General features: G+C 43.6%; 1 protein-coding gene across 1 annotated transcript in view; it reads left to right on the top strand.

The window, feature by feature from the left end:
- Positions 1 to 10,793: 10,793 nt before the first annotated feature.
- GRIN2B (glutamate ionotropic receptor NMDA type subunit 2B) overlaps positions 10,794 to 15,222 on the top strand; it is a 258,958-nt gene continuing 254,529 nt past the window's right edge. Inside the window, exons 1-2 of the mRNA XM_065045215.1 lie at positions 10,794 to 10,938; positions 11,018 to 12,184. The gene's annotated coding sequence lies outside the window, so the exon portion shown is untranslated. The remainder of the gene's footprint in view (positions 10,939 to 11,017; positions 12,185 to 15,222) is intronic.

Genomic DNA, 15,222 nt, shown 5'->3' with positions numbered 1-15,222 from the left:
GTTCTAGGTGATGGCATATAAGGCTTGAGTGGTTCGTAATGAGCCGAGACTCGTTTTTGTATCATAAGGAAAATATTTCCAGCTCGAAAATAAACCAACCAAGCCTTCGCTCTTTGTCTGTGAGCTTCAGGGCACCCACCGGCATCCCACGTTTTCAGGCGGGGCGGTGTGCCGAGCGTGCCGGCAGACACTAGGTGGAGGCCTTGAGCTGCGGTTCCACCGCAGTCGTGAAGACGGAAAGAGCAGAGGACACTGTTTCAGAAGGGACATATTTTCCTTTCCTTGCTCTTTCACACGCTAGAAAGTCCAGGCTTTCCAGGTGCGGAATGGGATGAGCAGAGGAATGGAGGAGAAGCATCTGTCCCATCCCAGTTCCTTCCTGCAATGGGATTTTGTGAGCAGGGCTGTGGTGGGAGCGTTGAAGACTTTCTAGTTCTTGGGTGTGGTTGGGTTGCAAGCTTGATTTTAACCTGATTTATTTTATCCTCATTTTTATCCTGATGGGGATAACTTTGAGTTCCCCACGAATGCATATAAAAAGTATTAAAATGGAGATGAAAGTGAGTACTGATGAGCTGATTTACCTAGCAACAAATGGTGGTAGAACCAGCTAAGATGAAGTGCATGCTGTATTTATGATGATTGCTTTCGACAAGGCCTCGAATCTTAAAACTATTCCAAATAGGGAAATTTAGAGTCAGTACAAAGAGTGAATCACAGGTTAAGTGAGAGCCAGATGAAACTTGAAATGTTCATTTTGAGAGAAATTTCAAAGTTTATGATTTTAAAGCTTCTTGTTACTCTTAGTGATAAAAATACTATTTTCAATGTATTCCTAAGAACTGAAAATTATGAACATTTCAATTACATAAATTTAGAAAAATAACTTAATGACATAATAGTGTCTTATTTTGAAAATAAGTTAAATTTTGTTACCATTTCACATGTCACTTGTAATGCCAAGTTAGGTCATGCCAGAAGAAGTCTCAGATGAGGGCATTATGCAGTTTTACCAGTAACATAACATAGCGTGAATATCATAATTAACCATTCTGTTACATAATTTAGTACAGGTGATATTTTATTTTCAAAACAAATGATTTTCCTACCAAGTAATGAGTTTTCTATCAAAAGTGGTACCAGCTTTATTAGTCTGTGCTGAATGAAACAATTTAAATTTTTACACTCTGAAGAAGAAATGTGCTGGGTACTAGTTAGGGACCAATTGTTTTTAATATCCTAGAAACCTGATTCCATGCTAGTGGTAGGATATTGGACACAACAGTGTCTCTCATTATTAACTGAAGAATCTAAAAACAATACAAGCCATAGAATCTGGTAAGAAAATATTAGGTTGGTAAGAAAATAGAAGGTTACTTTCAAAATGAGTATTTTAATTTGAAAGAAAATCTGGGATATTTTTCCCTAAGGCAAACTTTCCAATACAGAATTTTTTGTTTGAGCCTCCTTTTCCATAGAGATTTTTCATTTGTACTTATGATTTTCTGAAAAATGTAGATTTTATTGAAATAGTATTTTCTGACTGAAGATTGTTTCGATTAAAATTTTCTCACTAGTGTGAGCTGTTATGACACTCTCCTCCTCTACCCTCTGAGCTGTGGTAAAAGGGTGAATGAAGTTATTGATTTATCTTTCCTTATTTTTTTTCTAGTGCAATGACTTCGAAAGCTCCATGGCTGTTCTGCAGACAGATGCACAATCGTGAAACATCGATACAGACTGCAAATCTCTCCTGTCAGTCAACTCTTTTTCCCCTCTGCATAACGTAATCCCTATCTCCACAATGCCTGCACAGATACACATTTGCAAAGATGTTTTTCTGGAGATAACATGCGTAGCAAGCCCTCCTTTACTTGTTCTGATCTCTAGCAACATTATATTGAGTTTCAGTTCACAGTTCACTGTCTTCCCCCTCCTACCACTGAACTGCAGCCAACTCTGAGCTGCGGCTATTAAACATCACACAAGCAACACCACGACACAGATTGCGGAAAGCAAAGGAATTCAGAGAAAAGCGACAAACTGAATGAGGACTGCAAGGGTTGTCTGGGAAGTGATTACAAAAAATTATAGGGAATGAATAGTGGTTAATAGTGATGCTGAATAGCTGTCACCTTGATACTCAAGTGATACCAGCATGCAAGGGAGAGTTTTTGAGTGTGGGACAAAGAGAGGTCACTAGGAGTAGTCAGGTTTCAGACAGGGAGATGAGCAGGTCAGCTTCCATAACCACTGAGTTCTGTCAGACTGTCAAAGTCCCAAGGAAAGGGCTGCAGGCGTCATTGCTGGAGGGTTTTAAAACAGGTCAAAGTTTCAAGACAGGACGGGGCAGTATCAGGACAGGTGAATAAAATTAGGTGAAGCAAATAGCTATATCTATCCTCACTTCGTATGTATCTGAGAAAACAGTTGGGAAAAAGATATCAAAGTCTGAAGGAACCTCATGTACGAAGTTAGGAAATGAGTATGAACTCCATGACAAGAGCTGGGACATGGCGAGGGAACAGCTTTCAAAGACAATGCTCTTCTTTGACAACATGATGACCTTAGGGTAGGAAAGGAGGAAAAAGGGGAAGATGCGCAATGAACCAGAGGAAAGGAGAAATGTGTGTGAACGTATGTAGCTGTGTGTGTGGCAGAACAGGAATCTCATTCAGATTGGAAAAAACATTGTAGGTGTCTGCACCTCAGTTTGCTCAGACTAGTAGCTGAAGAGGGCAGCTTGGCACATAAGCTGCGCATGAACTCTTGCTGCTTTAGGTAAAATGATGGTGGGGGAAGGTTGTCAGACACTGTCACTGAGCATTCCACAGACAAACAAGAAGCAACTGCAAAAGTCTGTTCACAACTCAAGTTGCATAGCAACACTAAATTGTCAGATTGCTGTTACGGCAGTCCCTTACATTATCTCCATTATTAGAGCCCTTTTTAGGCATCATGCAATATGATGATACTAGCCCACTCCCAAGCTGGTTGTTCGACCTTTGTCTCTTGCTGAATGATGTCATGTAATTTGCTGCAAAGGTGTCTCCAAGTATTACACCAGTGAAAAAAATCCTTGAGGATCCATGAAGATAAGCCTTAGGGAGAAAAAGATGTGCCTGTGCTGGATGGGGCAGAAGAGACAGATCAGGAAGCAATAATATCCTCAAAGAAGTCCAGTACCTGACAAACTCAGCAGGATATATGTTACTCCATCACTTCTCTGAACTAAGTCTTCATTGATCCATTTGAAAGGCTATTTTGAGAGGTGAGCCACAGTTGCTCGTAAGACATGTGTTCCACACTCTTCCAGTGCATGCTTGTGCCTGGTGGTTGGATCACTCCTATGGACCATTGCTGCTGTGAAATCCTAACTTCCAGCTATTTCCCACTTTTTACTCTAAGCACCTTGTGAGCTGTCTCCTGATGGAGATGCTGAAGCACAAAAGCAGTCACAGCATCATCATCCTGTGATGTTTCAGACACTGTCAGTATCTGAAAGAATACCTAGAAGTCTGCTTGTCTTCCAGGATGTTGCTAGTGTCCTGCATAATTTCTTTCCTCGATGTCATGTATAACACAGTGTCCTACTCCTTTTTTCTTTCTGCTTCTTTTGCTGGCACAAGATCCTGAAATGCCCCTGCCGTCTCTTTGCAGCCAAGGCAACCAGGGTCACTGGATACCAAGGTGTAGCTGTAATTCTAAGGATGTGAATAAACTGAATGAACTCCTGCACTGCAAACATTAGATTGACATGGACTTAGTACACCAGGTAGAGTGAAAATTAGCTTACAGGCCTTTTGCACTGGGTAATGGGGACACTGGCCTGCTTAAGCAAGTAAGTCTCAATGATGCATCTCCTTTCTGAAGAGTGGCTGGTTGTAAACTATACCAGATTTTTCAAGATCACCACTGCAAATTTTGAACAAGAAAACTGACCTCAGAAGAACAAAATAGACTGCCTGTCCCCTCTGTATAGAGTAATGGAATTATTCTGCTTCATTAAAACAAATCATGAGGAAACAAGCCATCTCGAGGTTCAGTTTGTCTGTGTCTCTATGCCCAGAACCCAGAGCACACAAATGGCATAACAACCAGATAGACACTGCTAGACTCTTGCTTGACATCAGGGGGATCAAGCTCAGACAAGGTCTAACACAGCAGGTGATAAACCTCCATGCCTGACATTGCTAAAAGAGATTTTGGTGACCGTGCAGTTACTCTGGACAAAAGAACATCCCTCTAATACAAAATAGCTTAGCAGTCCTCACAGAGAAAGAGCAAAATGCATTCATCTGACTTTCTCCTTTCTTCCCTTGAGTGTCTTCCATGAACAAGAACTGCTGGATGGGACACTCCAAAGAGCTGATTTCTCTCTCCAGGAGTGAGTCTCCTCTCTGTGTTTTAAATTTGTCTTACTTCCTGCTGTGGCTGAGGGATTTGAGATCATTAGAGAGACAGCAAGTGCTGAAGTGGTCACTGGTATCCACCAGCTTCGTAGCTCAGTCGTCCTGAGGACTGCTATCAGGAGGGACTTACCCAAGAGCTCTGCAGAACAAACAGACTTTGATGCCTTGTGGCTGCTCTGCACGTTTGTTGGCAGCCCTGGTACTTCAGTGAAGGGCTCAGTCCTGAGGTTTAGTCTATGTCACCAAAACTGAATAGTTTTGTATCACTTTACTGCCATGGACTGTCTGGAGGTACAGATACAAGAGGCTGTCTCATGGTTCTCGTTTGCATTAGATAATTGCTATGGCTTTCTCTTTTTAACTTGGTCTTCTAGTTTATGATGGAGATAGAGCTCAGAGTCCCCACTGATGAGTGGAGGATTCTTTTATCAGACCTTACACTATGCTCAGACCTCTGTAAGATTTCTCTCTGTTTATCTCAGTCTCAGCCTGCATGTGTTACTAAGTACCATCTTTTCAGTGCCTCATCTTCATTTAATAGTCTGAGTTTCCTATGACCTTTTGAGGATAATGTTTGCATGCTAAAATGTGCTGAATAAGGACAAAAGAGAAATGCAAAATAAGTGAAAACAGTCAGGTTTTAAAGAAGGTAATCTTCTGTCAGCATTGTTTGCATGTGAGCTCATTTCTCATAAACATTCAAAGGCTCAAGTTTCCTGTTGCTAGTATACATGGAAAACAAATGTCAAGGCTGCACGTGACTCCTTGCCATAAATTAATATCAAATGTGCACACACACTTCATCTGGAAGTGCTTGTACACTGCCCTTGTCAGAAAGCAGAATAAATAATGATCAGAATCACCACCTAGAGCTGGTGATTTCCATCTGTAGATATGAAAATGCTCTACAAGGAAGGTCAGGATCATAGCCTCCAATTTTGCAAATGGGACCCAGTTCCTCAATAAAGTACCTTGTCTGGCAGTCACAGAGCTTCCACTTCTCTACCTAACCTGCAGACGCAAGTGAGGATGCACATTTGATTGTTTCCTCTTCCATCCTTGACTGCCCCTTTTAAAAGGAGTCACTCACCCTTTCATTTACTGCTCCAGGCATGACGTTTTCCATCACCACCCAGCACAGGCTGCCATCCATCTTGACTGTGCGCATGTGCTTACTGGCATGTAGTTTCTGTCTGTCTCTCTTCCTCCTTGCCTTGCTGCTTCCCTTCAGGTCACCTCTCCTTCTGCCTTCTGTGCCCCTCACTGCAAAGGATGTCTTCTCCCCTGCATCTCTGCTGGGTTGGCCAGAGCCCTCCTGCAGCAGGTTTCCTTGCAGAGCACACCTAACTGTGTGCTTGGGTATTCTGTACCTCTCCTATTGTTCTTGTCCTTTTCTCTGGGATCTCTTATCTTCCAGGGCTGTCAGAAGAAGATTTGTAGTTCTGAGTCCTCTCTCTGATTTCTTGTGTGGGTTTTCATTCTGACATCCCCCCAAACTGTGCAGAGATGCAGTAGGGTTATAAGGGGAGTGTTTCCTGACAGGGCAGATTTTGATAACAGGTTTTACAAGGTTCTCTGGGAGGATGGACTTGGTAGCGGCTTCAAGAAATGTAATATAGTCAGAAGGGACTTGATCAATGTAGCATGAAGAAGAAGAGGTCTATCAGGAACACCTTTTATTTGTGTCTCTCCAGAAACTAACAAAGGGCCATTCAGAGAACAACTGGCAAATACAGTACTTGAGAACTTTGCACAGTTGTAATTAAACCATTATACATGTTGCCATTGGTGTTCTGGAGGTCACAAAATAAAGTAAAAAATCCCAGTGGCTCTATGGAGTGAGCCAGTTTCCAAATGTCTAGGAATTAAAATGTTCCTCGAGCCTCCCACTACAACTACTTTTCAGGGCTCTGAGGGTACCAACAGCCCTGCCTGTCCCTGTGTCACATCTCTTGGAGCTCCTTCCACTTTGCCCTGGTCCAAGAAACACATTTCAGCCCCCCAGGGCCATCAGTCCCTGCCCCAGTGATGCTTGCAGCAGTGCTGATTCCAGCTCCCCATAGCTCTGCCCTGACTGGCCATGGGCTCTGCTGCACCAGAGAGGAACCTGATACCCAGGGATGAGGCTGCCCCTCGTGCCCCCCAACTACGCTGCTCTCTGGTTGGGATGGTGGGATGTCCCTGGGGAGCCCCCAGCCCTCCCAGTGCCCTGACACTTCTTACGCTGTTTGGTGTGGGCACTGCTAGACTCCATCAGCTGTGTCCTGCTGCAATTGCATGATTTCTTTTAAACCCTGTACAATCTATACCATCACATGCCACAGCAAATAACATTTTTTAAAGTGGACGATTCCCTCCCAATATATTGCTTTTATCTACAGCAAGAGTGTTAATGCCTGCCAGGATATAGAACTGGTTGCCGAGACTGCAAGTGTGATACTTGGACTAGTAAGTCATTTTACCAATGCACTTCCTCTTAAAAGTGATCATTGTTAGAAATCATTGATCTTTTCCTTGTCCTCTTAGTCTGACAATATCACAGCTCCAAAATGGGAAGCCTTGCTGTGTGAGCAGAGATACACAGATCAATATCCCTTCTCATAGCAGAAAATGAAAGTGAGCGGTACAAAGGTAGACTTCCACAACCCTGTTAGCAGGAGCAGCTTGGAGGCAAGCGACAAATGTCATAGCAGTGGAAATGAAAAGAGTGAATATAGATGTTTATGACATCAGTCTGCCTTGATTTGGAGTTTAAGGATTATTATTATGAGGATAGTTTTAACATTTTGTTATAAAATTTCTAGAATTTCTGGGGAAAGGGAGCTGGATGAAGCTAGAAACATCTGTTGAAATAGCTGTATCTCACAGTATTTGGGTACATCCATTTCAGAAAGAGAGATAGTCAGTCAGAAGAGACAAAGGGGACCCATGCTTTTGTGAACACACACTCCTGTGCATGCTAAAACTGCAGGCTACAATATCTTTGCTGTAGATTTACCAGCAGACATATTGCAGCTCAACAACCAAAGTCCCTGACACCAAAATACATTAACTAAAGTAGAGCCTTGGTACAGCCCAGGTAGATTTGGTTCCAGGTCTTCCATTGATGAGATATTTGAGCAAAGCATGTTGCATCCAGTGTTATGACTTCCTTGCACCATGCAGGACAGAGAGACCATGGGGCAGGCTCAAATATATGTATTTTTTTAAAAGAATAACATTTCAGTGCAAAAAGTTAAAAAAATATTGGTGTGCTGACATGCATCACTTCATTATGTTGGGTTGTGGGAGAGAAGTCTTTTTCCCCAAGTATGGAAAACCCTTCTTGCTCTTTTCACTTTTGCTGCCAAGGTCAAAATCACACCCCAGCCGATTGGTGCACTCGGGTGTCTGCCTTGCTTGCACACTGTTCCGTGGCTTTGGCAAATATGGGACCTGACTGAGCATCAAGGCCGAGGAATCCCATAGGAAACCTCTGCAGCGAGGTTTTCACTTGTGATTAAAAGCAAGAAAAGGCTGCATCCATATTAACCTCCTCTCTGCAAAAGCCAATAAAGTCTCCCAACTCTCTCCTTCCCTAAACCCCCACCACTTTTCCTCTTTCTTTGATTTTTCAGCTAAAAATAGGGTGACAGAGGGACTGTGGGGTAAGCAGCTGGAGTAGAGCGGAGCCAGTTGCCATAGAAACCAATGAGCCACTTAGCAGCACTTGCCTTCCTCCTTTGCCTGCGGAATTTTTTCCCTCTGGTGCGTGGAGGGGCAGCGTGGGGGGAGCCGGAGGAGCCCCACACGCAGCTGGGGCCCAGCTCCCTGCCCCACGGCCACCCGGACTGCCAGTGTTCCCGCGGGATCTGCCTCCCACGCGAGGAAGGGGAGAGGGAGGATGGATGTCAGATGGAAGAAGGGTTTGGGCATCAATGCTTGGATGTATGTTGAGGGTCCTCCCCTCACCCTGGCATCTTGTTCTCCTCCCCTGATAGATGGCACTTGGATGGTGCCCCAAATTGTCAAGGAGGGTTCTCCAAGCCGCTGGTGCCCTGCCCTGTCTCTAAAGATGGCAAATAGCAACCAAAGCTGGGTTTTATGTATTTAACCATGTGCTGTCTTATACCTCGGGCTTGAGTAGCCAAGGCAGTAGTTTGGAGGTGAATGTAAGGGTTAGAAGTGGGAAGTGTTCTTCTCCTCTCAGGTCTTTCTTCCATCATGAAAAATTAACATTTGGGTGATTATTTAAAATAGATATCCAACCTACTTTTGGTTCACATGGGGCTAAAGTTGCTTTAATTTCACTGCATATACATCATATACATTTCTCAGTGGGGTAAACCTATTTCCTTGAAAGATCTGCAGCTCTAAATGGGATACCTGGAACATATTAAACTATAATTTGGTTATACCTGATACTGGTTTGCAGTGTTTGATATTCAGTCTGATTTTTCTTTTTTTTTTTTGTTTTTAAATACTGAGACTGGAGAGACGTACATTGTTAGGTAGCACATACTTCACTAAGTTTATTTTTAAACATAGAAAATATTATCACTAGCAAAAAAGTACTAGATTGGCAGCTCTTGGAGAAGGAAATCTTCTCTTCAGCCCTGGAGTGACAGAGCCAGTTTTGGTGAGACCTTCCCACACTGCTCCTCATCTGTGTGCTCCAAGTGTGGCCTCCTTGTAACCTGAAGTCATACGAAAAAGCCCCAGCTGCTCACACCTGGACGCAAAACCCAGGTGTCTGCTTACAAGTGCTACTTTCTTTCTCGTGTTATGCTATGTGGAAACGGTAGCAAAGACAGACAGACATGCATTAATGGGTGCTGCAAGCACAGTGAAACTGTAAGGAATTTGCCAGCAGAACCATACTTGATAAAGCTTGGTGATGTAGTGCTTGTCCCCCAGACTGCAGGTTACCAGCATTCCAGCATTACCAGCATTACATGCATTACCAGCATATGTGGGAAAGAAAGTATCAACTAGAAATCATGGTAGATAAAATTGAAAGCAGTTGCTAGAATTTTGGGCTGGATAATTTTCCATGGACTGAAAATGGGTTTGTGTATTTGATTTGTCCTCTTAACGTGAATGGAGGACTGAAAGATAATAAATGGCATCACATAGCAGTGTGTGTAGGGAAGTGTAAATGCTAAATAGTGAATCCTTTATAACATACCTGCAAAGTCAAATGTATCATTTAACTTCTGCTCATCAGAGAAGGTCAGGTAAGAAATGTGTGACAGTCAGGACTGAATCAAAGGTACCCCTGGGCAGACCTGAAGACCTCCTTCACTGACATGTGGTCTGGTTAGCCCAAGGATGCCATTTTGCAGCTGCTTAGAAAAGGTCAATGGAAAGTCTAGCTCTAACGCTTGCTGCTGACTCTTAATATTACTCATCTGGAGTACATCACTGGCACCAGCAAGGCACACCTCTGCTTTGAAGAGCTGTGTGAGCACTTGTGTAGGGAGGTGTGTCCCTTTCAGAGTTGTATAGACCCATAATAGAGAGCATGGCAGAAACAGAGACAGGGTCATGCTGTGGTCTGGTGTTGTCCTGGTTGGCACAGCAGTCTTTCTGCAGCCCTTGCTGTCAAAACAATGTAAAACAACCTTGGGGTTTTGCTAATGTGTCACATCAGGGCCATTCATTTAGTCACCCATGCTTTCTTCTTTCTCATTTCTGCAGTCATCTCATATGCGATTAACTTCTTTCCTGCATTTAACTGAGACTGTAGTGCAAAATTCAGATCTGAATTTATAAATCTCCCTAGATTTAGGCAGCTTGATCCAGGTTTGGTGGTGTCCCATTTCTCAGTGAAATATGTAACAGCAGCCAAGTGTCTTCTCTTGTATATTATTATGTTTCTTAATTTCATGGTGTGTTTTCTTTGTTTGTTGTAGTAGCCTGAAGTCATGCATCAAAACTCTTACTGTATTCATGAAAACATACCAAAGGCGAGCTTCACTGGCTAATTAAATCTTCTCTGTTGCATGCTGGCATGACAAATATAGATTTAAAACAAACGTACTTCGCTATTATGGAGCTGCTCCTATTCTGTTCACCTTGATGTTATCAGAAGAGTCTGGCCCAGGAGGTGGGATGTGCTGAATGCGATGCAGGAGGTTGGAGGAGCAAAAATTTGGGGCAGGTGGTTACAAAAATAAAGGGGTCTTTGTACACAGAGGAATTCTTGTAAGCTAGCACAAAGAGATAAAGGTTACAAAGAAAATACTTCCATTAGCAAGATGAGAAGCTGCATGTCGTCTGTTCTCTTTAGGAGTCGTTCAGAGCTGCAGCTTGTTGGCTGCAGAACGCAAATGAGATTTGGGATGAGAAGAACTGAACCCTACAGCAACAGCTTGTGGTGGAGGGGAACAGAGAACTGTCGAGCACACTGAACGTCAACAACAGATGGGTTTTTGTGCAAAACATGGTACCACAGTTAGACTGAGAAGGAAAAATGATGGCTTTCCATCTCAGCCCCAGCGCATTCAGGAGGAATAGGTGTGTTCTTGAAGATTTGAATGGAAAGGTGAGGATCAGCTAGTGTCTTTTTCCTCTTCTCTCTCCCTCCTAAAGAAACCTTTTCACTTTTTGTCTGCTTCCTCTAGGACCTTAATCTATGCAGAAAATCTGATCTCCAGCCTCCAAGGGACTGAGATTTTGGCAGCCTCCAGCCTCTAATGCCCCTCAATACTGCCAGTTTAGCTGATCTGCGTTTGATGCCTTTTTCTTCAAGTCCACAAGCTAATATCCACAGACTCCTGTCTAGAAGCACTGGTGAAGAAAATATGCCAGTAGGTGGGGTGTGCTGGGTAAGCAGAAGACAGTAGAGACTGGGGAAGAACTGGCTAGGCTGGATTCTTTGCAGGAACCTGGTCTGAGATGGCCTTGCCACACAGCTGCTAGAAACAGAACTAGTATCTTTCCATTGACTTGTTCTTATTGCTGCTGGAAAACTCCCTTCCAGCAATTACCATTTTTAGAGTTTTTTTTTATTATTATTATTTTTAAATCATGTATTTACATATATAATGATAATGTTCTGTTTTATATTGTGTGCTTTCCCTTAACAGTACTGAGGTTGCATTGAATTAGTTTTGCATAACATCTCTGTTTCCAACATGGAATGAGTTTATGAGTTTTTGCAGTGGTTTCGGTTCACTGTTGAACCAGCTGATGGAGAAGGCAATTAAAGAAGTGATAGTAACTTGGGCTTTGGTAAATCAGCTGCTGTCTGTACTGAGGCTAAGGAACCTCAGGTTCATATGGCTGTTTTCTCCATTAAGATGAACCTAACAGAGCTAATATTTTTGTTTTAATTTGGATTAGGTTCTAGCAAGGAAAAGGGAAGGTTTTATGCCTTTCTTACAAGTGCTGAAGTGCCACAGAGCTGGCTCAGGCATAAAACCTCCCTGGAAGAGAATAGTAGAGGATGCTTCTGTGTTGGCCATGGATTCAGGAGGACAGTGTGTCATCAGATTACATCTGTTTGGTATTTTAAGGTTTCGCTACAACCCTAAAGTAGAATGTTATTGTGTGAAGAATGAAGTCCTGCAGTTTAAGAAGAAATACTCTGGCATAAAATGCATTCCATAAGAAATTCTGCTGCTGTGGAAAATGTGGGGCCTTGCCAGAAACCCTCCCACTCAGGAGAGAAACTGAACGCCAGAAAAGCGGATGGACTCCATGATATTAAACACTTGGGGAATGGGTTCAACTCTGTTGCCCTTTTCGGTGAGATTGCAGCTGACAGTTCATGCAGGAGGATATATGCAGTGAGTAACGTGAAGTGGGATAATGCATGCAGAACACTGTGTGCTGGAAGACTTGCATACGGCTCTTGCTCAAAATAGTGTCTTCAGACATAGACTGTGCAGTATGTGCATAATGGCTCTTTGCTGAAGTTTTCGTAATGTATAATCTTTGATGGGAGTTAGAGGCTTTGCTTCTGCACAAAACTGCATCTGCCACTGCAGACTGCTGGGCATGTTCTGTGCATAATGTTCTGATGTTACTGCATGTGTACATTGCTAATGCCTAGACAGACTTCTGAAATGATGAAAATTTTTCCTTCATTATGGTCTGGTGTAACGCAATGCCTCACTGAAGTGTTAATCTCAACTACTTACACTTCAGTGCGAAAAGATCTGATTAATTATTTGTTTAAAGGCAGCAAATACGCTTTCTTCCCTCACTCTTCCCTCCTCCTTCTCAGATAACTCAGGCATGACATCTTTGCAGTTTTTTTCCTGAGGCGTGCCAGGATACTTCATCACTGGGACAAGGCACAGGTATCTGCAGTCATGCTTCAGAACCAAAGGAACTGTTTTGGACTTTGTTCACTTTGCAAACAAAACAAAGCCTGGGTGCTTTCTATTGTCTCTTTTCTAGGCAGTTAAACTTGGGTATTGCTCACTGTCAGTTCTAACAGAAAATGAATAAACTTAAAATTTTGAGCAACTGAACAGAGAAGTTTAGAATGAGAGCCCTTTCTCAAATTTACTTACTGCAAACCATTCAGAGCCTGCTAGAGTGCTGTCTGTGCTCTACAGTGCTTTGGATCGTGACAGAAAGACTCTATGTAAACATAAGATATTATTATTAGCTCTGTCCCGTGTTCACGCCGGCTGATAACAGCAACTGTCCTCTCCTTTCATTGATGTACTTGTGAGATCCGTCAATCAGGGCTGTGTCAGCAGCACAGGAGGGGGAGGGTGCAAGTGTTTATTTTTACTGTCAATTGTATTTGCTAATGAGAGAGGAGTCCATTACTAGAGAGGGAGCCTGTGTGAGTTAGTGACTGAGTCAATTCTTTATCAAGTGTTGGCTCTAGTGCCAAGCATTGCTTGGGAGAACTGAAAATCATAATTCCTCCTCCCCCAGCTCCCCTCCGTCTAGCCTCTCACATTCACTTCTGATATTAACTGGAGATCACAGCTGCTGGGAAACTGGCAGATACAATTTTACAAATGGATGTTGTCTGATGTCAACCTTTCCGCCTCCCCTCCCCGAGCATCTGACATTTCTCAACCAAACAGACAGATGATAGAGCAAAACTGGGATTATTTCTTTATATTCATAATAATAATGACTTATTTTCAAAGTGCTTTTGCTCAGTAAGGAGAGGGGATAGAATAGTGTTTATCCAGCTTGCATTCTCTCATCTCATCTGCCTGTTTTTCTGCCCCACAGCATCCTCCTTTTCCTACTTGATCTTCTCCTCTTCTTAATTTTTACCACTTTTGGTCCCCTGCACATCATGTTGCTTTGGTGATGGCCCCCTCACCTGAGATAAAACATGGTCCTAGTCCACTTTGGCTTTACAAACCACCTCTGCTTGCTTTCTCATCTCTGTTCCTGAACTGTTTTCCTGACCCAGCCTGCTCCTCACAGGGTATTCATTGAATTTCTTCCTACCTGGGGAGACGTGCTTCATCCCCACTGGAAACATCAGTGTGTGGCAGCTGCCTTTGGTGTGAGCAGTGTCACTGTACCTGTGAATGCTGGAGAGAAGTGACAGTCTCCCATGCCAATCCGAGCTGTCTGCCTCACTACAGCTTAAAGCAGACGAAGCCTCATTTTGCATGAGGCAGGATATCATAGCCCTGAAACGGGAGGAAATCATGACAAACTCCAAAGCTTTGGGAAGAATTCGGGGCCATCTGGCAGACAGCATCTTCAGCTACAGTCTTTCAGGGAGGTGCTCATCCAGAGCTGTCTCCGGTGGCAGAGCGCTGTCTGCAGAGCCACCGACACAGCTCCTGCTGCATCTCCTGGTGCTGCTCGTCCCACTGCTGGCCAAATCTAGGCTGGGCTGTTTCTGTGGGGAAGCACCCTGAGGTGGCGGCATTACAGGAAGGGTAATGTGTGTGAACTGCAAATACCAGTTAACTCAATTCTATCTCCAGAAAAGCCCTTATTTTTACTTCGGAACCTTTTTGTCCATTGCAACAACTTTCTCCAGGTTTGCTCCCTGCTTCTGTCCAACAGAGCAATTCCCGTGTGTTTCAGGAGCTGATTTTTGCATTATCTCCTTATTTCACACCCTTTTCTGACCTTGCCTAGCCTGTTCACCTGTCAGTTCTGTTCGGAAAAGGTCCCCACATCACCTCATGGTACTTCTCTGGGGTCTGGGCCTGAGCTGCCTTACATTTCTGGCCAGGTCACAGCCCCTGGCTGTGACCCTTGTTTCACTGAGCAGATGGCTACTGTTTTTTTTGGTAGATTCTGAAAAAGACTGGAAAACCTTGGTTTTTAACCCAGGAGAAAGGGCAGCAGACCTCCTCTCAGTGGACAGCGGAGGGAGCAAATGTTCTGCGCAGTGCTCCTCCCTTCTCACCTTCAGGGAAAACAGGTTGAGTTCGTTTTGCTCCACTCACTTTTAGCATTGTAGCACCAGGCTTGGAAAAGAGAAAGAGAGATTCCAAACTCTTTTCTCTCCTGGGCAAGAAAGAAACATCAATACTTGAACACTACTGTGGTTGTGTTTGTTCAGCCCATCCTATTCCACCATGTGTCACCACAATCCACATGGTAGATCATGGTAGGGGTAGGAGAGCAGAGAAGAATCTCAGCAGAGATGAGCCAAGGAGTAAGGTGGAGAACTGGAAAGTAACTTGTATAAGCTGGGACAACAGTGGAAGAGGTGGGTCTGAGAAGTGAGTAACTCACTACTGGTCTCACAGATGGAGAGGTGCATGGGGGGAAATCATTGATACTTGTGGCAATGAACTGGGTTTTCTGGCTTGCTGAGTGTCCAGACAGAGTCACTGCAGAGATGATCCAAAGTCACCATCTGCTTTTGGGAGCGCTG

This window comes from Columba livia, chromosome 1 (assembly GCF_036013475.1).
Source record: "Columba livia isolate bColLiv1 breed racing homer chromosome 1, bColLiv1.pat.W.v2, whole genome shotgun sequence".
NCBI classification, from domain to species: Eukaryota; Metazoa; Chordata; class Aves; order Columbiformes; family Columbidae; genus Columba; species Columba livia.
The sequence above is the reverse complement of the archived record's forward strand: the minus strand, read 5'-3'. Positions and strand labels throughout refer to the sequence as shown.